Genomic DNA, 25,498 nt, shown 5'->3' with positions numbered 1-25,498 from the left:
TGTATCTATGTATCGTACATTTCGTAGGCTCTTTTTTCTTTTCTTTCTTTCTTTCTGTCTTTCTCTTTCTTTCTTTCTTTCTTTCTTTCTTTCTTTCTTTCTTTCTTTCTTTCTTTCTTTTTCTTTCTTTCTTTCGTTTCTTCTTTCTTTCGTTTCTTCTTTCTTTCTTTTTTTTTTTTTTTTTTAAATTCCAGGGAAATAACAATGTCCAGTTAGGAACAGAAATAAGGTGGAGATAATGGAGGTGGAAGGAAGAGAAAGTAAGAGAAAGAAACAAGAAAATGCTGAAACCACTGTCTGCTATTAATAAGGCAAGAGATGTACTGGTTATGAAATTATCCACAAAAAGTTACAGCAATGAACTACATGAAGTATGAACTTGTATCTTGGGAGGGCTCCAAGCAACTACTTTCAATTTCAGTCTTTAACAGACAATAACCTGCTCAGCACTGCAGCCATTACTGGACAAGACATTGCCAACTAGACAAACACAGCAAGAAATAATTCAGCAATGAATGTTATTACAAATAGATTCCACAAACTGATTTCTATGGTAATTGTGACTGCTCTGAATCTGAATTATTGACTTTTTCTGAGACTATTTATGCCAAGGAACTTTGTTAGAAATAATTATTAATTCTAGTTTACTAAATGCGCTAAGTTCTCAAAAACTCAAGATAATGGACATTCCCTTCCTAAAATGTCTACAGACTAAACCACTGTTTTCAACAGAGACAAAAAGATAATTCTGAGGGGTTGTTTTTCAGTCATGACACTTATTTTATCCTCGCTTTCCAGGGAGAAAAGTGAGAAATATGTAAGCATAACTAAACAGGTAGTGTCTGGAGAACCAGATCTGATGCTTTTATATATAAAGAAGAAATCAATAGAAAATAAAGAAATCTGGAAAACTTGCTGACTCTGGCATCACAGACAATCTGGAGAAATGTACTTAGTCCTACTCTCCTCTCTCCCTTTTTTACATGGAAAGAACGAGGATAGAAACTAAATCTAAAAATTACCATATTATTTTGATATATATTTTACTCTTAACCCAAAGGCATACCTAAAGTCTACAAAAGTGTTTAGATAGAATTTTTCAACTTTTGGCAGTTATTTAGGCTTCCTGATAATAGTTTCTCAGTCTCGCCTAAAATGCTCACTTGATCTTTTATCTATGCACAGATAGTGATAAAAACATGCCAGGTGATTCAGGTGACAAATCATCCATACCGAATAACCACAGCTGTGGACATAGGCACAAGTAAGGAAACTAAATGTTTGGCTCCAAACTTGAATGTTTGGCTCCAGCAGCATGAGTTGGGCGACTCCCTTCTCTCTAGAAAAAGAGTTTACACATACCAAGTCCAGCAATGACTCTCAGAATAGCAAGCAGCTGCTGGCAACAGTTATATTAAATGTATTCAAAACTCATCGGACAAATAACAAGTATTTTCACAAAAATTCAAAAATCAGTTTATAGATAATTTAAAAATGTGCATAATAACTTGTATTCACTAAGCTTAATGTTTTGGTTTTTTTTTTCCAATCTAAGTCCTTGGAGGGAAAAAATGGCAACCTGCTCATTTTTCATCTGAAAATATTTCACCTGAATTTAACTTTGTTTGCCCCAGCCTTCATGAGGTAGGGATTTTGTTTAATAAGGATGATCTTGTTCACTAAAGCACCCACAGTCCTCCCAACCTGCATAGGTCCACATGTTTGTAGGAAAGGACACAGACTTTTACTGGGAGTAGCAAGACCATCAGCTGTTGAAACAACTGTGTACCTTTCTTCTCAGACAGTGGAAAAAAGTTTTTAAAGACAGCTGTCAAAAAGACAAACCAAATGAAGCCAGATGCAATGTTATCTTTCTCATCAGAATAATTACTTCTTATAAAAGCAGAACTTCCAGCTAGTTCCTCAGGAGGAACTCCCATGTGTGATGTTGTTAAGTATTCACTGAATGGAAAAAATAGATTTATTTCAATCTTATTATGTCAATTTATTTTAATCCAACAGGCAGCTAGATGGGAATTTTTCCTATGATCTTATTCATCTTTGTATTGCATACAAAATGTATGCAGTGACTCTTTGTTTCCCCAAAAGACGTTTTAAAAGAATTGAGAAGAATTAGAGCTTTGGCTTCGCATTCCTTAGTTTAAACAAAAAACTCCCATATGTAGAAATAAGAAAATATTAAGAGATATATCAGAAATAAATGTTTGATTATTGGATATAACTATTAAAATATGTCCCCATTGGAAAAAATAGCTTCAGAAACTATATGAGGAGCAATTTATTTTTTTGGAACTTGCATAGAGAGGGATTTTAGGGATAAAAAGTTTGTGAGAAGTAAGTAGTGGTTAAAGGCCACAGAGCAGAAAAAATAATCTACTTGTAACTAATGAAAAATTGAGGGGTTAAGATTGTCAAAGGGTTTAAAGATTCTTAAAGCTTTAAAGATTCTTAAAGCCATGCAATTTGTGCCCAATTCAAGTCTGGACTTCAGTTCTGAAGCCTTCAGTCATCCTGGCCACAAGGATGCCTAAACCTTAGAAGTTACTCACAGATGGATTAAATTAATTGTATGTTACATGAAACATTAGAAACTGAAAAATCATGGCAAGAGGATATATAATCAAGGATTTTTCCCTTGGTTGAATCCTTACCTAAGGAAGTTTGAGTTATTTTCCAAAGGGTGGTGCTTCTCCTTCAGAGGGGAAGTAAGCACTATCCAGTGGGGAAGCAAGTGGCTTGAGGATGCAGACTTTGCCCCTTTCAGCTGGAAAAGCAATTTACTCTCTTTTGGCTGATATATGAAAACCAGACAGCACTCCTCAGAGGCCCCTCTTGCAGGAAGGTGCTGTTATCCTGAGCAGGCAGAACCAACAACTTGCCCTTCTGAGTAAGGCCACCAATCCCTAGGGAAAGGCAATACTTGGAACACAGTCTGTTTCTCACCTTTTCCTTTGTGCTAGCTCTAGAAAGCTACACAGTGAGAGACCACCCAAACTAGTGAATACAGAAATAATGGTGTCAGCAGAGCGGTGCAGTACACGTACATCTGAATGGCCTGACCTCAGCCAGCTTGCAGTTTAACTCTATTTAGCCAGCGGCTGCACCTCAGCCGTGGTCAGTGTTGTAGTTCTGCTTTCAATATAACAGGTGTCCTCATTCAATTTTGCATCATTGATCTCCCATCATGGACTCCATTAGCTTTCTCAGTGCCCAGCAGGGGAAAAATGCCCAGCTCCACGCTGGGGCCCGGTATCAGAGCCTTTACATGGTCACCCTGCAGCCGTGAGAACATGATTCATGTCAGACCAAGCCACCTAGTCTGGCAAATGCTTTCCAGTAGCTGTCAGGTAGATGCTTTGTGAAGAGTTCAAGAACAGGAGCATTTCACAGTGATACGATTCGAGATAAAATTATCTGAGGCTCAAGAACTTTTCTAAAAGACCAAAATTCAGGGGTGCCAGGGGTCATTCTGATTTAACACCTCACTGAAGAACAGGATTTCCCTGAATTTCCATCATTCAATGTTACTCTCATACACTTTTGCAAGTGAAGAACTTACGCACTGACCTTAGGGTGTGCGCGGCCATGTCTCTCAGATACAAGTCCTCTCTCTGCTGCAGCCTTGCCAGGCTCGACCAGCTGGACAAAGCTTGGCAGTTCTGGCAGGACGAACTCTGGCCAGTGGGCACCCTGGGAGTGGGACACTTTGGAGCTATCCAAGCCGGGTCACCGTGGCCATTTCCAGTCCAGTGGCCATGGCCCAGCACAGGCAGTCGCCCACCTGAGAGGCCGGGATGGGGCCAGCCCCTCCGCCTCCCCCCTCTCTTCACTGCAGGTCCCACATGGCTTGGGTTCCTTTTTCTCTTCTTAAATAGGGCATTTGCAGAGGCACAGATTGTCTTGACCCTGGCTAGAGGGGAGGGGAGTCCAACCTGGTCGTAGACTGGTCTGCCTGGTTTTGAAACCCAAGAAGCTCCTCACAGCTTCTTACAGGAGCTATCTCTGCTGCCCCTCCCTTGCTATCAAAACTCTACCACATCTGCTTCTTCCAGACCTTTGATGCAACTAGATTTTGAGAGCTTTCAGACATGTGAGACTTTAGCAGGTGCAAACGGGACAGGTGGGTGTTCAACATGTTGGAAAATTGGGTTAATACAGTCTAGGTCAAAATCAGAAGTGTGGATGACACTGTAGATTCAGGATTCTCTCCTTAGGACTTCTCTTTTCTGCATACAGAAAATTGGTCAAGTCAACTTACAGCTCTTCAGTTGTCCTGCAGCACCATCAGAGCAGACGTAAACTGTAGCAGTGACATTTTAGCCACTGCCTGTCTTAGAGATTCTTAGCTGAGGAAAAAAGTTCTTGCTTCACCTCAGAGTAGGTGTTCACCTGATACAGGCTAGAGAGAGAGGTCATTTGAGAATAACCCATAGCAGAAACATTTTCATCCTTCTTGTCACTCTTCTGCAATGTGTTTTTCCATGCACATTCTTTAGAATAAATATCACATATACAGGAGGGAAGAAAGAACAATAACTGCTGATATTCTCTGTAATCCAAAGTACAACTTAAGGTCGTGGGGAGGCATACTAAGGTTTCTACTCAGTATCACACTTACAAATATGCTGAAATGTGGTTCCAGATACTGACACTTTCATCAATCTCGGCTCAGTTCCTAAAAGGTAAAGTCATCAGTCATGATGAAGCAGCTCTGTTACCATCCATTTAGCTTGTAATTCCTACAAACAAAGTGGAATGAGTTACACTGACAAGAAAATGTCAGTATATCACTATTGTGCAACATTTGCTGGCTATAAAACAAAAGTGTAGGCTGTCATATGTTTTAGAAATCAGTTTTCCTTATGTTGCATTTTATGCAATAAACACAGAATGTATCTTAAGTACCACCTTACACATTTGTAACAACTTCGCTACGGAGGATTCAATTTTCCATTTTATTTATGTATCAGTAGCACACTGACAGTCCCTTGAGGGTGTTCTACCCTGTCTCTCAGAGTGAAGATGTTCCTCAGTGATGTTTAAATAACACAGTAGAGTAGTCAAATGCTTAGATAATACACACATTTATATATACACACACAAACACACACGCACACACATATATAAGAGAGAAAACAAGAAATATCCATAATCAAAGATCTTTGGTACCTTTTGAGGAAAGTCCGGAAAGATAGATCCAAAATAGAAGGTGCTGCATTTCTCAGCAGGTGTATTCCCTGGTTCTGGACATAATATTGACTCTCAATTTTCTTAACAGCCTGTATATTTGTAACTGGCATTGCTAAGAAATTTGTCTTTCTTTCTCAATGCTAACAAAACTGCAACTTGGGATAGTCACTAGGGCATTGGTGAAGATCCTGGATTTCTCCAAGAAGATTCCAGGGGCAAAGAAAAGATGCAGAGATAAGATTTTATGAACTGTATTTTACTGATCGTAGAGAATTTATTGCTGACACATGGGATTTAAAGTCCTATTCCTGTGGACTTTCAAAGCAAGGACATCAGACCTATTTTACTATGAGTGCAGTTGAAAGAGAACAGGTCTGAAGTCTATGAGTCATACCATTCATGATGTAAAAGTCATTCCCAGATGAGTGGCTCTCCTCACGGAGCACAAACATTCATATACTGTGCATATAAGTATGTCTATTTATTTTAATAAAAAATATTGCATGCGATATATTTCCTCTTTTGAATTTTTCATTTTCAGGCTCTTCTTATGATTAGTGGAAATCACAATAAGGTATCTAATTATCTGGATATTCTTAAATAAGAAGTATTTATGCTTCATTAATATAAAACTAATTTATAAGTAAACCAAGAATTACTTTTCCTTCTGATAAACATGCACATAAAGGAAAATTTCCAGTTCAGAGATTTTAATTCTGAATAGACATGAATGTTACGTTGCTTAGTGAAAGAAAGCATTATCTTAAAATAGTGTAAGATTAATTAGTGTGTTAGAAAATCTACTAGGCAAAAAGATTACTACTGAAGGTAACAGTCAGAGTTTCATGTAGATCCTATGCAACAGATGGCTGAAACCCAGGCTAACTCTAACATAATTAGGAAAGGAGAGGATTGCAAAATCTTGCTAAATTGGCTCTCTGTTTACGGTTGGATATACACCAGTTCTGATACTTTGTGAAATTGATGAACACCTCCTACAACTAAGATCCTCAAAAGAGTTATTTTCTCTACTGCCTCATCAGGGACTGACCACTTTAAAGGATTTCTGAGGTTTTAGCAATCCCTGTGTGTGGGTCAAGTGAGGGAGATGTTTCTGTGCGGAAGATCTAGGTGGACCAAGGTGTTTAAAGGATCAGAAGACCTGGTTTCTGTGCAATTTACGGAGTGTTCTCAGTAAAACCACTGCTACCATTTTAAGACATGGCTCCATTTCTGTGGATAGCATGGAAAGCTACTGTGGTAGGGGATATCTGGAAGAATATAATTAAACACACTGATGTGCTCTAATGAGCTAGTTTTTCGGGACCGTACCTACACAATGCAAATATTTTTTTAAAAGGCCCTTTTAATCAGAACTTATAGAAAATATTGAATTACTTCTTCATGTTTAGACAAATGAAAGTCAGGTTCATCTATATGGAATTGGCAGATAAATACAAATGAAGTCATCAAACTCAGTCTGTAAGCTTGGCCACACTATAGTCTGTCCGAAGGTAAAGGTGAACTAAGGTTAATATTCGTTAGAATGTGAGGAAAGCACTGAAAATAAAAATACAGGAATGCACAATCTTATTTGGCTCCCATATTACAGGTCATAAGATATGTTTTATTCAGTATTTATTTTTTAGTCTAATGATGAGGAAGGAGGGAAGATTGTAGCAAATAGATAACAAACTGCAAATTAAAAAAAGGAAATACATCTGAATATAGATAAAGTGTATCTGTTACAACAAAGGAATGGCATCCAAGCCTAATTTATTCTGGAAAACACTCAGGTGTTTGCATCAAGAATAGAATCTAAACAGTTTATTAGAACATGTATCTCTTTTCTGCAGCTTGCTTTATCAAACTGCTTTTTATACTGTTTTTTGGAGCAATTTATGATTAGACATGTTTTGACTAGTTATTACTGGAAAAATGGAAAGGAGAAAGTAATTGATTGATAGAATATTCGGGAAGTAATTTCTATTCTTATTTCATTAATACAGAAAGCTCAGGTTAAACATAAAAAGATGAAACGTAGACAATTTTTAAGCTGATAAACAATCTAAGTGAATCCGTAATTGTTTTTCTGTCATACAGTGTTTTGACAAATTATGATTCTTTCAGACCAGTAAAATGCAGTTAATGAAAACTTTATCAGAAAGATCCAAATGCTCAATATATCACTTTAAAGGATAGTATTTCTTCAAATAATTTGTAATGGAGGCTCATTTACTAATGTTCATATGTTCTGACTACTGAACATAATCTACTAATTTTGCTGCTAATATTCATACTAATGCCTACTATTCCTCGAGAATATTTTTAAAAATACCTTTTTGTATTTTGAAGCTTGTCAAAGACTGTTGTATTTGTTCTCCTCACCCAGGCCACAACGTTTTACTTTACTTTCATTTAAATGTTGAGATACCCTTTTCACCATAAGTTTTATGAAGACAGCTAACAAAGACTGTAAGCCCAGCCTTGACATTTTGCAGTTAAAGCTAAAATGATCTAATGGCTAGTTGCCATTGAAGAGGTCCATCTTTGGCTTGGTATTTCTACCATTTCTATTTCACCAGAACTGGCCCCGGAAGGACATGATACAGAGAATTGGTGCAGACTCCTTTTCATTTCTTTCTTGTAAGATTGATTTTTGGCTATTTAACTCGCTGACTCAGTTCATCAGGGAGTCAGAGAAGCACCAGGGGTGGCTCAAAGCATTTAGGGCTGTAATGTGAAACTGTACTCTAAATGACACTTGGAAGTTACAAAAAAAAAAAAAAAAGATCAGTTTTAAACTGAGCCACATAAAGCAGAAGGTATTACCAATATTTCTTCATGAAAGATACTTGAAATCAGATTCTTTAAGTCAAACATTTGTTGCAACAACAATCAAAGGAGCAGAGGTGGTAAGAAAAGTGTAACTTGCATAGAAGAAAGTTATCTTCTAGAAATGCATTACAGGAATGGTTTCTCAAGCTTTTGGATTGTTCCATAAAAAAGAGCCTTTTGTGACTGAATGACATATATGGTACTTTATTTCTTTCTGCTCTTTGTTTTCCTCTTTACTGAGATATAAGTCCCCCTGAGTTATGTGTAGTTTTGTCTGAGTGGGAACTGCATGGTAAAATAACCAGAAACAATTTAAACTGGATCCCTTCTATTTAAAATCCTGTGTCAAGTTTGAGCTTACCTTTTGTCAGTTCCCTTCTGTTCCTGACACATGCCATATGTGTTTCATTATAATCGTAACTTCACTCATGTTAGCATATGGATCAATTCAGTAAGGACAAAGGTTCGTGTGGGAAGCATACAAAGAAGGAATATTCTAGTAGTTCTAAGAACATGTAGGGAAATTAAGTGAATTCAGCTGTGCATGCTGTCGCGGACTGCCTGTATCTTCTTCTTCAGGAATCACAACCCAGAAGGTTGTTGTGATTCCCCTCGTATATCAGAAGGTCTTGTTTCACTCTAAAGGTCTATACCACAATCAAAGGCTTCTAACAGAGAGCTTCAGGACACCGCTCTCCAGGGGCTCCTACCACTCCAGTCTCCAAGAGGGAACTACCCCACGCCCTCTTGAGAGTGCCCCGCCTTTAACCATCCATGGGTCACGTGGTCTCCGGCTGACCAACGTGACTCAGCACCTGTCTTGATGAGGCACAGGTGCTTTCTGTTTAGCCCATGTAGCAGCCAGAAACTCCCCCGACAGTATGCCAACAGTTTTCCATGTCCCTCTTATCAGACTCTTAACTTGGAAAATTATTTATTATTTCAGAAATAATTTCAAATATCTTTTACTGGAAGGATCCTGTTAGAATACGTTCTTGCAAAGCAGTCTGATGTGTAGTATCATAAGCTTACAAAAGAAATCCATGTAATGTGAAATTTGGTTGAACAAATAAAAATCTCTTCAATGAACTACAATTAAGTGCAAATTTAGGAATTTTCTGAGTTATTTTAATAAATCTTGCCATACTGGTGGCAAGAATTGAAAATCAGATTCAGCAGATTTAAATGGATGGAGCAGTTTTGACAGCAACAGCAGGGTTAAAATATAACCCTGCAGTCACAAAGTAGCTTTTGCATATAGAAAAATCACAAAGGTAAAACACTGGTGGGAGGTGTGCACACGTTTCTTATTCTAGGGATTACTCATTTTGCATGCACTGTATAAGTCACCTGAAAGAGAGAAAGGGTGAGGAACTTACTGAAGGAAAGGAATGAGAAAAGACATAGAGAGACGTAAGGAAAAAATTATACTGGATCCTATATTGTATTAAAAATGTAAACAATAGTTTGTAAATAAGCATCCATATCTTTAATGTGAGTAGGCTTTTTGTTTTATCATTCTAGGTTCATAATTATGTTTATACTAACTGAATTTATATTTCACTGTGACACTATCTTACCTCAAGTCCTTCCTGTTCAGTGGTCGCACTATGTGGATGCTGAAAATCACTGTTACTCATTTCTATGTATTTATTTTTAGAGTCTGTAGACCGGACTCCTCTCCACCATAAGATGAGGCCAGTCTCATTGGAATCAAAGAAAGAGTCATACAGGATCAGAACCTCCCTCTCTTTCCAGCATGAAAGATCATTATACCTATAACTGTACACCATTATCTTCCATCCTTTACTCTCTATCAGCTTGAGCATCCAAGTGAAATGTTTTAAGAAAGCCAAGAGCCGTTTTAGCAGCAAACTCTTTATGGTTATCAAGGAAGGTTTCAGGTCTTTAATATGAAAATAGATTTTAAAAAGTCTTTCAGCTGAGCTGTACTACATCTCAATGTATGTTGCTTTTCGCATCTTGTGAGATAATTTTTAGTTTTCTCTTCATGAATACAAACTTAGGACCAACTTCATCCCAAGAGTAATTCTCAGAGAAATATGTATCAAATGGTCTTCATGTGTTTTAAGTCATATTTAGTTGTTAAACTATGACAATGGTAAAAACTTCAGTTCTCAAAAGTGCTACCCAAACATAAACCATTTATTTCAAAGGTGGGAGGTCTTTGATATGGATTAATGATACCGTAGAAATTTCCAGTGTGAGTTAACTTTGTACTTGCCTTAAAAAAACCCACAAAAACAACAAAACAAAACAAACCCAAACCCCACAAAATCTTAAATATTCAAGACTGTCATCACCCTCCTAAAATGATTCTGTTTAATCTGTAATCAAAAATGAACTCACAACCTCTTTATCTCATTTCAACATGCACAGAGAAAAAAAAAACATCCAGTCCTTCTACCTTCTCAAGTGTTTCTCATATATTTCTTTGTCTGCAGATGAAAATTTTTCTACAATATTGTTTCCCTGCTAAGAACATATGTCTATGACTTCAGAATTGGATCAGATCTGAAAATCACCTTAACTGTACAAGTGGACTATAGTACATAGTTGAATACAGATATAATGATCTTTTATAGGTGTCCTGGTTTTAGCTGGGATGGAGTTAGCTCTTCTTTTTAGCAGCTAGAAGAGCTCCATGTTTTGGTTTTACTCAGAGGCTCGCTCTGAGAAGAATGCTGATAGCAAGCTGATGTTTGTGGTTGGACGTGAAACTCCAAGGACTTTTCAGTGTGCCGGAGTGCAGAAGCACGGCAGGATAAGGGGGGAGCGTAGCTGGGACAAGTGGGCCACGATTCCCCTTGTGATTTGCGGTGGAACTTAAGATTGAGGGCCAAACTGGCCAATTAGTATTCCATATCATGCAGCGTCATGCCCAGTATAAAAGTGAGGGTCAGCCGGGAAGAAGGGCTTTTGTGCTTTGGCTCTTTCGCCGCTTTTGCTCTTTTGCGCTTGCTGCGCTTTTGCTCTGTTGTTTTTCTTTCTTTTTCTCTCTCTCCCAGTACTCCCACTCTCGGAGTACTATCTCTCTCCCTCTCTGCCCCTCTCTATTTCGGGGCCTCGCGTTCGTCCGGGATTACAGCTTCAGGACGAGACGGGCTTCGCATACGAGGGAGTGGTGAGCATCTATCCTGTGTATTAAATCATCTGTATTAAATTGTTCTTATCTCAACCCACGGGTTTCCTGTTTCTCCTTTAATTCTCTCCCTCATTCCTGGGGGTGGGGGAGGGGGAGTGACCAGCTGTGTGGGGGGAGGTTCAACCTAACCCACAACAATAGGATTTCATGTTCAACAAGGCCAAGTGATAGGTTCTGCACATGGGTCGGGGCAATCCCAAGCACAAGTACAGGCTGGGCGGAGAATGGATTGAGAGGAGCCCAGAAGAGAAGGGCTTGGGGGTGCTGGTTGATAAGAAGCTCAACATGAGCTGGCAATGTGCCCCGGCAGCCCAGAAAGCCAGCCATATCCTGGGCTGCATCAAAAGAAGCGTGGCCAGCAGGCCCAGGGAGAGGATTCTGCCCCTCTACTCTGCTCTTGTGAGACCCCACCTGGAATACTGCATTAGGCTCTGGGTCCTCCAACACAAGAAGGACGTGGACATTTTGAAGCCCCGGAGGAGGGCCATGAAGATGATGAAAAAGCTGGAGCACCTCTGCTATGAAGACAGGCTGAGAGACTTGGGATTGTTCAGCCTGGAGAAGAGAAGGCTCCAGGGAAACCTTCTAGCATCCTTTCAGTACCTGAAGGGGGCCTACAAGAAAGCTGGAGAGGAACTTTTTACAAGGGCATGTAGTGATAGGACAAATGGCAATGGATTTAAACTGAAAAAAGGTAAATTTCAATTAGATCTAAGGAAGAAACTCTTGACTCTGAACAAGAATTTATTATGAAAGCACTGGAACAGGTTGCCCAGAGAAGTTGCGGATGCTCCATCCCTGACAGTGTTCAAGGTCAGGCTGGATGAGGCTTTGAGCAACCTGAAGTAGTGGAAGGTGCTTATGGAACGAAACGATCTTTAAGGTCCTTTCCAACCCAAACCATTCTATGATTCTATGATTTATTTCCATAACAATAGTTCAATTCAACAACACCATATCACACTCAGTCTCTCTGTGTGTCAGGAGACTATAGTTCCTACTTAAATTGATTTTGAATTATTTCTTAGCCATTGTTTAGTCTGTCGGTGGGAAATAAAGTGTCCAGAAATTACCAAGGAGTTTGTGACATCAACTGTTACATAAAATGCAGAGGCTGTCTAGTTGTCTTGCACTGTAAAGGATGTGTTGATTTCTCTAATTCTCAGGAGGAACAAGAACTAAGAACTAAGCAAGAATTAAATGAGAGTGACAGAAACACCATGAGGAGCTGGGACAGTCAGCTTCTTACCCCGCTGCCAGCTGTCCGGATCTACTCCAGGCTGATGATCTTTGGGAGTGTGCTACGCATTTATGTGCCCCCTGCCCACCAACTGTGTGTGTCCGAAAGCAGCCAGGAAACAGACAGTGAAGTCCTCCTTTGAAATACATTTTCACTTTGAGACTTTTTGAAGAAATGTAGACCCCTCTCCTTCCTTTTCTTATCCTTTCTCCAAAGCCATACTTTGTTACAAGAGAAAGATTTCCAAATATAGGAGTAAGCAGGATATGTCTCTTGATGGAAGTCAGGTAATGATGGCTTATGTTGCTGTTTTGAAGTGGTTTTGTTACACACCTTTGCCTTTGGGCTTTCTTGGACTAAGTCTGTTCCTTCCACAAAAGTATTTTTGGATACTGCAATGATCTGTATCATCATTTCAAATTTGAATGATATATATATAAAAAGTCCCAAAACTCTCTTACAGACATGGCAGCAACAGTTCATATTTGTCAGAGCTTAATTTTTGTTATAATATTCCATATGGACACATTGTGGGGTACAGTCATATTTAAGCAACCCTGATTATGCTCTCAGCTGGATGGATACGAATTAGGTTTGACCTGGAAGCCTTATAACTGTATTAAGGCTGCATTGCATCTGAGCTGATAAAACACAGAAAAGATGGGAAAGAATCGTGTAACAGAAGACGTACCATTACAGTGTGCAGTTACATAGCTATCCAGCATGACCCATTTTGGATAATGTCTCTGGATGAGATTTCCAAATGCAGCCCAGTAGTTTCTCTAATCATATTTTGGAAGATTAGAAAAATTTTCTCAGTTTCAGAACTGCTCAGAGAACAAAGGAATATTATCTATGACCTCAACTGTGCCCCAAAAACATACTTTCCCACTTTTTACCTGGGCTTGCAGAGGAAGATATCTGGTACAACCTGTATTTGTCTCTCACAACATTTCAGCACAGACTAATTTTCCCCAGCAAACAAAATGCTACTTCAAGGCTAGTTAATGCTTCTTCAAGGCTAGCTCTGTCGTGGTTTTAGGCTGATCCAGCAACTAAAACTCACACAGTCTCTCCTTCTCCAATAAAGTAGAGAGGAGAGAAAAAAAAAACCAAAAGGACTGAGGGTTGAGGCAAGAACAGAGGGAGCACCCACCAACCATGGTCCTGGGCAAAACAGGCAGCGCTTTTCTCAAAGCAAAACAGTTTATTAATGATTACTTAGAAGGACAAAGGGAAATAAAAACCAATTACTTGAGAGGACAGAAAGAAACAAAACCAGATCTTAAAACCGACACCTTCCCCCCCCCACCTTCCTTTTCCTCCCGGCTCTACCTCCTCCCCCCAGCAGCACAGGGGGCAGGGACTGGGGGAGTGCAGGTCAGTTCATTCCGTGCTGTTACTGCTGCTTCTTTCTTAAAGGAGAAGGAGTCCTTACACCCTTTTCCCCTGCTCCAATGGATCCCCTACCCACGAGGAAAAATCCACAAATTTCTCCAACGTGAGTCCAGCCCACTGGAAACAATCCTTCCCCACAGATTGCTCCGGTGTGGGCTTTACCACAGTCTCGGGTACTTAGGGAGCTGTAACCACTCGCTCCGGCGTGGGTCGTCACGAAGACTCCAGATGCCTTTCTGCCTTGCCGTGCCCCCAACACGACCATCCTCGGGCTCAGGCATCTTCTCCCCACGGGCTGCGAGTGGGTCGCTGCTCCACCGAGGCCGTCCTGGTTGCAGGGGGGCAGCCTGCTATCTCACCATCAGCCGCAGGGGAAACTCGGCTCCGGCACACCTCCTCCCGCTCCATCCTCACTGACCTGCTGTCGATGCAGCTGTTTCTCTCAGATCTCAGTCCTCTCCAGGTGAACTCAGCCCAGTGGGCACCCTGGGAGTGGGGTGCCCCTGAGTTCCCCAGCTGGCTCCGCCGCCGCCATCCTCCGTGGGCAGCGCCGGCCCGACGCAGGCAGCCACCCGGCCGGGAGCCAGGGAGCGGGGGCAGTGCCCTCCTCCCTTCTCTGGTCGATCCTGGGCGAAGCACCTTTTCCGGTTCCCTTGTCCTGACTTAAATAGGGCAATTCGCAGAGGCGCCCTATTGGCTCAACCCCGAGGGGGATGGCAGTCTGATCCGGTGGCCAGAACTAAGCCTGACCCGGATCCAAAACCGGGGAGGTCGCAGGGAGCAAAATCCCTCTCCTGCCACCAGAACCACCCCCCCCCTCCACATCAAACCATGACATTCCACCCCTCGCCTCTGCGAATTCCATATTTAGGCACAACTTTAGTTACAGAAAGAGAACACAGAGTTACAGAAAAAGAACACAGTATCAACAACAACATCGAAGAAGAAGAAGAGCACACATTTTACAAACAATCCACCCCTTGTCCCTTCACCAGTCACAACAATCAAAGTTTCCCAAGGTCCTCCTGTTTTTCAGCACTGTGAAGTCCATGTTTTGCCCGTTACCTCTCCCAGTCACTATTCTTATCTCAAATTCCTCGAGCCCCACGTTGGGCGCCAAAAAGGACTGTCGTGGTTTTAGGCTGATCCAGCAACTAAAACTCACACAGTCTCTCCTTCTCCAATAAAGTAGAGAGGAGAGAAAAAAAAACCAAAAGGACTGAGGGTTGAGGCAAGAACAGAGGGAGCACCCACCAACCATGGTCCTGGGCAAAACAGGCAGCGCTTTTCTCAAAGCAAAACAGTTTATTAATGATTACTTAGAAGGACAAAGGGAAATAAAAACCAATTACTTGAGAGGACAGAAAGAAACAAAACCAGATCTTAAAACCGACACCTTCCCCCCCCCACCTTCCTTTTCCTCCCGGCTCTACCTCCTCCCCCCAGCAGCACAGGGGGCAGGGACTGGGGGAGTGCAGGTCAGTTCATTCCGTGCTGTTACTGCTGCTTCTTTCTTAAAGGAGAAGGAGTCCTTACACCCTTTTCCCCTGCTCCAATGGATCCCCTACCCACGAGGAAAAATCCACAAATTTCTCCAACGTGAGTCCAGCCCACTGGAAACAATCCTTCCCCACAGATTGCTCCGGTGTGGGCTTTACCACAGTCTCGGGTACTTAGGGAGCTGTAACCACTCGCTCCGGCGTGGGTCGTCACGAAGACTCCAGATGCCTTTCTGCCTTGCCGTGCCCCCAACACGACCATCCTCGGGCTCAGGCATCTTCTCCCCACGGGCTGCGAGTGGGTCGCTGCTCCACCGAGGCCGTCCTGGTTGCAGGGGGGCAGCCTGCTATCTCACCATCAGCCGCAGGGGAAACTCGGCTCCGGCACACCTCCTCCCGCTCCATCCTCACTGACCTGCTGTCGATGCAGCTGTTTCTCTCAGATCTCAGTCCTCTCCAGGTGAACTCAGCCCAGTGGGCACCCTGGGAGTGGGGTGCCCCTGAGTTCCCCAGCTGGCTCCGCCGCCGCCATCCTCCGTGGGCAGCGCCGGCCCGACGCAGGCAGCCACCCGGCCGGGAGCCAGGGAGCGGGGGCAGTGCCCTCCTCCCTTCTCTGGTCGATCCTGGGCGAAGCACCTTTTCCGGTTCCCTTGTCCTGACTTAAATAGGGCAATTCGCAGAGGCGCCCTATTGGCTCAACCCCGAGGGGGATGGCAGTCTGATCCGGTGGCCAGAACTAAGCCTAACCCGGATCCAAAACCGGGGAGGTCGCAGGGAGCAAAATCCCTCTCCTGCCACCAGAACCACCCCCCCCTCCACATCAAACCATGACACTTTGGTTAGGCAGCAAAGAGCCAGTTCTAGTCCCTAGTTTATAGGGTGGGTTTGTTTAGTTTTTTGGCTAAAGTAATACTAATCGAAAAATAGTTTTGTCCTAAAGGGTTACTTTGTAATCCAATGTGCATGATGCTTTCGGATTGCGTTTGTAGGAATCAAAGGGTTAACGTAACACGTTAATGTACTGAAGTAATCTTAATGCAATAAACAGTTGCTGTTTTGATCCTTTCTTGCAGACAAGTCTTGTATGTTATAGATCCTTCTTATATCCTCAGAGAACAGTAGACAGTGTGTGAGATTTGAATGAGACTTTTGAACAGAGAGAGTATATTGTTTTAAAGAAGGGCTCTTTGAACACAGATCTAGTTTGAAGCTTACCAGCTTCGAACAGATACAGTTTGTGGCAGTTTTTCATGGATACAGCAGTTATAGTCACAGAAAATGATTCTCTTCAACCTAAGAATACAAAAGTATTGCAGCTGTTTAGAAAGGCAGAAGCAAAGCTTTTGGTATTTAGTGTCCCTGGAGACCATGGAAACTGCAAGTTATATGTTCTGTTCCCGCTGGGATATGGCCTCTTTTATTCTCCTTTCCAAAACACAGTGTCATATTGATATGCATGCCGATATCTTACCAGAATATGGTTGCATTTCAAGACCAAAGGAAGAAATCACCACAATACTTTATATATTGATTTATTTCACATGCCTGCATTGCTTTGGCATACTTGTAAAACAAAACAGCTACAGAGACATATATTTTGACACAGCCTTTAGTTGATTGCAAGCTTCATAAATGATTGGATTTACCCACTGATGGTGCTCAATGGATGTTCACGGCCATGGGAGCAGAGATTAAACAGTGCAGAGCAGTTGGAATGCTATCACAGCGGTTGTTGATGCAGACAGGAGTAAACTACAAAAACTTGGCACATCTGATCCTAATTCGGAAGTGAACATAGGAACTTGAAAGTCAAAGCACTACATCTACTAATGTATATTTGTAACCATGGCCTGTATCCAATATTTTAGTGGAAAAATAATCAGTAGTTCTGCAATGTGACAGGTTTCTTCTTAACCTTATGATAAAAAGCTGGTTTATGGCCTGAAGCATGAATATTCTCTGATATAGAGTTCTGTGTTTTAGATGCAAGATAGAGTATTCCATTTCTATATATTATTGTCATGCTCTTGGGTCCTTTTCTTTAATCAGATTAATTACCAGACAAGTTCAGATTTCAGAGCATGCCCTTTACTTACCACGTAGACTGATGAAAGCTGGGAAGCCTAAGACAGTTGCATTCTTCTCCTCTTAAAGTCCACAAGTCACTTCAGAGACAAAAGGACAGTAGCAAGAAGTTGGCAGAAAAGATAAAATATCTTTTTTATCTGTATCTGAGAAACCATGAGTTTTGGAATACCATCCACTGAGCTTGGGAGAACTGGAAGACAAATAGAAGACAGGTTTCAAAGGATAGTGTGCAAAGGCAAAGACCCAGCATGCAAGCAACTGGCTTTAACAGATAAAAAAATATGTGTTTTTGTCTCTTGATATTCCCATAGCTTATTTTTATTTTTGTTTCTTTTCTTGGACATAACAACTGCTTTCATGGTAGTTCATTTTCTCTCCCTCCAGACTGCATTGCTGTCAGATGAACAATTACATTGTTTACTGGGTTTCATGTATGCCCATTATTATCGCATTGACTCTGTCTCCTGGCCTGCAATTATCTACCGGCTACAGCAATGGAGAGGAGCACCCAAACAGAGACCTGTGAAATTGCACTACTCCTCAGTTAATACACAAAAACGGGACAAGAAAAAAAAATCTGCTTGTCCCCAAGCAGGAGAAAACAAAACCAACAGTCAATCGCACAACACCTATTCAAACACAGCACACACCAGAAAAATAAATAAATAAACGAATCCCCGTGCCAAGAGCTTGTGCCACTCTAATGGTAACAAAGGACCTAATGTACATAATAATGAATGCTAAATCCCTTCCTCATTGTATTTCAAAGAGAACAAAAGTAGCTGTACAGACGTCAAGCACACCACTGACAGAAATAACAGCAGCCTCAGATCATTCACTCCTTAAGAGACTGAACTTGTAAATTAGCCATCAGAAAGGCTAGAGTGGTGGAAAGTACAGAAAAGAAGAAAAAAGTTAAACCATCAGGGACAAGACATAGAAAAGTGTTAGTATTTAAGGAACAACATCAGTGATTGCCACCATGTTTGTGTTATGGCCCACATGCAAATATGCTTACCACTTCACATATTTAAAAAGTTAACAAAGTAATAACAAACTGAAACACACTCAAATAGTCACTTAGCATTCCTCTACTTGCTAGAGCTGGGATCTTGCTACATTGGCCTTATCAGTTTCAAGGAAGTTGAGTAATTCTTTCTTGACAGTGTCATTATAGATAGTTGTCTTCTCTCCTGCTGTACCTCTGATGAATTCTGATGTTGCCTCTAAAGTGCATCAAGCTACAAGCTTACCAGCTGGGAGTACTTCTTCCTGATCTACAGATACCTAGCTCATCAGCCTGAGTTATAGGCATAGTTTAAGTAGAATTTAATTGCCAATATGCCTTTTAGGAATAGCTTTCCTAAGGTATTTATACAATGGTTATAATTTAGAAGCCAATCAACCAAAACCTCCCAGTGTGAAAGATACTTCCAGTACTTTCCAAATATTTATTTCCAGTGCTTAGTGGGGAAAACTACTGAAACTCATTATTTTACAAGACAGGAAGAACTGTCAACTAAACATATCTGTAGTTACAAAAGCAAATAGTGTAATCTTCTATTAGCAATGACAACACCAAACAAATTATGGAGTTGATGAATGAATAATAGAAAATACTTTATTTAAAATTCCTTCACTTAACCTAGGCTGAGTTAGGCATCTACCCTGAGTTTTGTGTGCTGTGTTTCACAAACACAGAACATAACTGCCAGCATTTATACTCCAGAGAGCTTCTATCAAGGGACCACATGCCAAAGACATGAGGTTGGGTTATGAACTGTCACAAGTGAGCTAACATATGTCACAGAACACATGATTTTCAGGTAAATTGAATATATGTAAAACTGTTCTTCAAATTAATTCTTCAAAGTCTAGTTTTGCATTCTTCCAGTTTTTGTATTGCTGTTGGCTGATGCATTGTTTTATCTTTGCAAAATCCTGTCCCCAAAACTACATCAAATCTGACTTGTGAGAGCATGAAAATAACAATCTAGGCAAGGAGCTTGGAAACTGCCACCCTTCACAGCCTAACATCTAATGCTTACTTAAACAATAATTTCTTAGTTACTGATACATTCTCTCTGGAGCAAAACCAGGGATATTTGAGCTGCCCTTCCACTTTTGCTTATCAGTACTAAACTAAGACCAATCTACTTCTGAAGACTACTCTATTATATTATTCCATGCTCATGTTACATCACTTTGAAAGCTTGCATAAGAGTTCTGAAGTTACTGGCTATTGAAAATCCAAACCACATCTCTCCAACTGGTTAACAAATCAGTATCAGACGTCTATCAGTGAATCACCAGTCGTATGAAACAAGTGCTATGAACTTCATGGAAGGTGCACAAAAATCAGTACTTGCTAATTCTATTCCTTTTCATTGCTTGTAACATCTCTTCAGCTCAACAAGCCTCATGACTATCTATTAGGGATATCTAGGAGAGTCTATATTGTGGCTTCTCACAGTGTGTGTGGGAAGGCAAACCAGAGATTTCAGCTTGCATGGGAAATAGACTGCTTTTATAGAAGGAGAGTACTCAGTTTAAGAACTAAACTGAAAAAAGAAAAAAAGGAATCAACAAGCAAAGGTGTTTGTTCCCAAAATACACACGAGTAGTGTTATTACAGTCTGGAACAACATTTATCTTGATTTCACACTTGAAGAAATGAGGCTTTGAATTTGTCGGCAGATTTTGGGAAAATAAATATATCTTAAAGATATGTTCTCCATCAATACATCTCCTTGAACTGCATCTGAAGATAGATATCGTGTTTAATTCAGCATTTTTCCCATTTCTGTATATCAATCCAGCTAGAGAGTAAACAGGGTTATAAAGAGTTAATATATGTAATTAGAGCTTGCTCAGACATTAGAACATTCTTCCCTTCACCTGCCTCTCATAATAATCCCTTCTCTTCCCCAAGGAAAACGTACACTTTCCTGAGGAGCGGGGTGCAAAAGGAGGGAGAAGGGAAGGTAAAAACCTGTTCATTTCTTTCTCATGCACACGCATGCATTTAAACTCCCTCACTTTTAAGTAGGGGAGAAGTGCTGGTTAGCTATAAAAATCACTTTTGTTTTTCTTTCCCCCAAAATGCAAAATGCTTTGGCTGTTGAGTTTTATTTTCTTTTAAATCAAAAGCTTGAACAAAAGGTACTTAATTATTCATTCATAAGGACCCTGAAGCATTTCTAGCCAGTATCAATAATCACTATTGATATTTTTCCTGAATTGATCAATAGAGAAATAGTCAACAATGTTCAAATTTACAGAATTAATATCAAACTAACAGATTGATAATTGCAAGTTCTTCCCTTCCAGGTAGTCTTTCTAGTTGAAGATTTAAACTCAAATGCCTGACACCTATTCACACTAATTTATTAGTCAGAAAGAAGTCGTGCAAAAACAATAGTTGCTTTGGTTTTGAAGGGAGAAGTATCATATCTGGAAGGACAATTATACAGTTCATAGAGCTGAACGATCACACTGCATGAAAAGTATTATGTATTTTCCTATCACGTCTTTTTCTCAGAGCAAAATCTAAGTTTGTTTCTGTGATGCCTCATGATTTTTGAGAGGGATGGAATCACGTAGCATGCCAGTTTGCCACACACCAGGAAAAATCTTCTCGGACAATGTGAACACTCACTGGCTTGAAAAGACCAAAGAAGATCTGCCTGCACAGGAAATGCAATAAAATGACATTTTTATTTGCCTCAATGCAAGATAGCTTTTCCCCCTCATAACTACGGTTTAAAATCCAAATGGTCTTCAACTCACTTATTGAGGAGATGTAAAGGGAAGGATATTATCCTAGAATAACAAGCTGCTGCACCTCGTCTGTGCCACAGTAACTGCCTTGTATATGCCCTTATCTTGTGGTAAATGTGAGTTCTATAATCAGTACTCTGAATTGCAGTTTTATAAATTTATTTTGTATTTCCAAAAACAACAATGACCTGTCTAATGCTGGTAAGTACTTATTTTCTGACATATTCTTAGCATAAGTGTGGTAACAAATAACCAACTTAAATGCTGTTCAAATTGCTGGAAGATGAGAACGAGGAAGGTTTGCTTCCTTGCTTTGGAGAATACCTGGTAGTGTATACCCTCACTGCTTGAGGGTATTATTCATGCTTGCAGCCTAAGACCTTTATGCATCATTGAGCAGACTTCATTTTAGCATCTGTTTTAAGCCCAGAAAATACAGCAATAAAACATGAGTGCTTTAAAATATATATATATATTTATTTTTATTTGAGATGATTTGTCATCATTCATGCTGAAGCTTTTCTAAAAAGTAAAAAGAAGTAGTTGAAACAGGTCATTTACTGCGGTTACAATAAAAGCTATACAGGGATTATTTTGATTTGTTTAGGTTAGTTGCCTGATGACAAAACTCCTTGGGAATTAAAAAAAAAAAAAAAGAGAAAGAGAGAGAGAGAAAACCAGACAAATTCTTGTTTTAAAGCCAAGGAGAAAACATTTAGATACTATTCAATTTGTATATATAAATTATACCATTAGTACACACCCTGTTATCATGCCAACTAGAGCTTTAGAACATAAATTTTGAGATCAAATATCCAGAAAAGTAACTGAAGAACTTCTGAAATAACAAGAATAATTACTGGATGAAGCTTTGAGTAACCTGGTGTAGTGGAGTGTGTCCTTGCCCATGGCAGGGAGGTTGGAACTAGATGATCTTTGAGGTCCCTTCCAACCCAAACCATTCTATGATTCTATCATTCTACTTCTTTTTGTAGACTGAATTTATCGCTTCTGTCTGATCATCTCAGGCTGCATCAGTTTACCTGCTGGGATGCGCTGAAATTGCGTGGAGTTCAGGTCCCATACCAAACAGGCACCTACTGAAGCATGTTTGTCTGGAAGGAAGCCATAGTTTCCCCTCCACAGAAGCCAAGCAATAGGATAAAAATTCAGGGTAAAGATGGTGAGTAATCAAATCTCAATCCCAAAATGGGATTAGACAAGAGTCAATTCTGTTGATAGTTGCAGGCTAGATAACAATTAAATAGGGATGATTATGAATTTCCGGTCAACTTCTGAACAGCTTTCAGAGTACAAAGTGACTGTACTCTGCAGATTTTCTACTTGCCCTTAATAATCAAATGTATTTATAAGTATATTTAAAGAAATATCATTTGTTTCGGTTAATGGTGCACTGATAATAATAAATACTGTAAAACTCAGTCTTCATAGGCTTCCATTTTGTGCTGTTAGCACATAGGAAAATTACTATATCCATGTCAGCTGTAGTACTAAAGTTAAGACTTTAATGTCAGAGCTGATTTAAAATCTCTTAGACACCTAAAATAAATCTACAGTGCTCAAAAAAAATGGTCCAGGAGTAATTTTGAGCACTGAATCATCACTGTCCATCTTGTTTAATTGTTAGCTCAATTCCTTACTCAGTTTTGGACTCCTCTAACTAACTTTAAGACAAATTTCCTATAGAAAAATCTAGCCATGAACTATTTACAGTGAACCAACCCATGCCATCTATTTTTCAAACTATTAACTGGTCCTTGACTGTCCTTTCCCAGGCAATGATTTAAAAAAACAAAAACAAAAACACAACTTTGCACAGGTAGGTGTTTACAGACACATGTGTAGTGTGTATATATATACATATGTATTTTCCTCTCTTTGCATGTGTGCATATTTCAATTTTAAAATTAAAAAAATGCCAGATATACCTCTTTTATTTATCAATAACCAAAGCTGCCTACTGGCTAATGCTGGATAAAGTAAAATTTCAGTTGTTTTTTAAAACCTCTGTCTTCTTCGATTTAAATTGAGATTAAATAAAATGAAAATCTGACACATGTGAGAAAGAAAAAAAACCCACAACCTCACAGGATTTTTTCCCATCTTTTTATTTTTTTCTTTCAAAAGACTCTTTCTTCTCTCCATTTCTAATCTGCAATACATGCCATGCACTAGATGTATAGTATTCATATATGTGTGCCGCTACTCCTGAGCACTTCAGGTAGTGAAATGTACCGTAAAACCAACTCTGTGGGAAGCACACCTTCTGCTCTCTTGCTGAACCTGTGTGGGCAGTTGTCAAATATTTGTGTATAAGAATGATTGGTATATTCTGAAATTTTGCTGTTTTTCCTCACAAAAACCCCACACCTTGGAGGATAAGAAAAATCAAATTTCTTTACTTCATTCTTTCTCTTTTTTTTTTTTTTTCACCCCAGAAACAACGAAAAGACAGGACCAAAAAGAGGAATAGAGGGCACTAAATACGTGTTCTGTGTGTATTATTCCTGAGAAGACTAAATCAATGCTGAAGGAAGAGTGGGTTTTTTTTTTTTTGTTTTGTTCCCCCCCTATTGCATTTATTTTTATCCATTTAGAGAAAAATTAAGAGGTGGGATCAAGTTATAAGATTTTTACGCACATTGAGGAGCAAACATGAGCTTATTAGAAGGGCAGGAATATACCTCAGTTAAAGTGAAGTCTGTATTATAGAAAATCTAGTTAGTAGCATGGTCTGCTTCAGAATACACAGCTGAGGTCTCATTGTTAGATATCAATTAACACTATCAAAATTGTCTTTAATTATCTGGTTTTGATTGTATTGAAGAGGAGTAATGACCTTCAGCCATGAGTTATGCCCACTGAGCACAGAGGTAACACAACTGGGGGAAGCTCAGGCTTAAAGTTCATTATTCCATGCAATAAACATCACTTCTGGCAGCCCTATGAGGGGAACTAAGAAATTTGAATTTCATTTGGCTTTTATATTTGAGGGGGAAAATAAAAAAAAAAGACATGGGACTAAGTTATGAGATTTATGAATAGTTTCAATGACAGAATAAAGTGGTTCTCCTTCCATATAAAAATTTTCAGTTTAACCCGAGACTTTGAATTTCTGTAGATATCATTCTTGTAAGAGTATTAGATTTTGAAAGAGCAAAGGTTGGGTAGAGTTGTGTTAGACAAACAAAGTTGCTCTTAACCCAGTATTTTTTCCTGTGTAAGGCTATCTTGATTTGTAAGGCTTTAACGATCCTGTCAGGAAATGGAACCTACACAACATGACATATCTGGGCTGTTTTGAAAGACATAGCTAATGATTATAGAATTAGCCCATGTAAAGACCTACAAATACTTGTGCAAACAGTTCATCAAACAACCAAAGACAAACAGCTGTGCAAAAGCTGTGACCTCTTTGTGACTTGTTTGCAAATGGTAGAGATGTGTTTATTTAATCATGTAAGTTAGAGTTCAGTCAGCTGAAATAACATTAAAATATCATCAAAGTCCCTCTAAAAAAAAAAAATAAATACTGGAAGTCCCTATTGCACCAATCATTTATAACCCAATGGAAGCTGATGTTCATGAATACGCTTACTTTAGTCGTCATTTGGTTCTATTAATTTTCAGTAGGACTAGCCTAATGATTAAAGTGATAAATATAAGAGTAGCATTTGCAAGACTGATGCTACAGTAAGCAAGCTTTAGAAAAACTACGAACCAATGCAATACGCTAATAAGGGGCTGCCTGCCTGACTCCTGTGGGCCAGCTGTATGCTCCAGTGATTTTCCAAGGTGGATAGGATGTTAACTACATGGCAGAGAGCATGCTGGGGCCATCACACAGAGAAGAGATCAGTGATCCATATCTTTGTTGTAGCAGAAAGAAAACAAAACAAGAAAAATGAAGTTTCAAGACTACACGAGTGCCCATTCTCACCATTGACACACTGTTCGGTGTGTATATTATCCTACAGCTAATGGAGTTCTCTGAATCTGATTTGCAAATCAACTTTAAGAAAGAAAAATTACAGGAGCCTCAGTATAGTCAGATGAGTGGGACAAACCAATACGGCATTCAGACAGCATTTTAATGCTTGAATTTCATGCTTTTGAAGCTGTTAAGACACCTGCCGCTGCATCAGCATTTTAAAATGCAAAATGAGTAGAAATAACATTTTTCTTCTTCTGGAAAGTGGCTGCTAATGTTGTTCACCTTAGTAGCAATTTCTCCATTTGCATCAGTAGATAATTAGT

Source organism: Tauraco erythrolophus, chromosome 1 (genome assembly GCF_009769465.1).
Source record: "Tauraco erythrolophus isolate bTauEry1 chromosome 1, bTauEry1.pri, whole genome shotgun sequence".
NCBI classification, from domain to species: Eukaryota; Metazoa; Chordata; class Aves; order Musophagiformes; family Musophagidae; genus Tauraco; species Tauraco erythrolophus.
The sequence above is the reverse complement of the archived record's forward strand: the minus strand, read 5'-3'. Positions refer to the sequence as shown.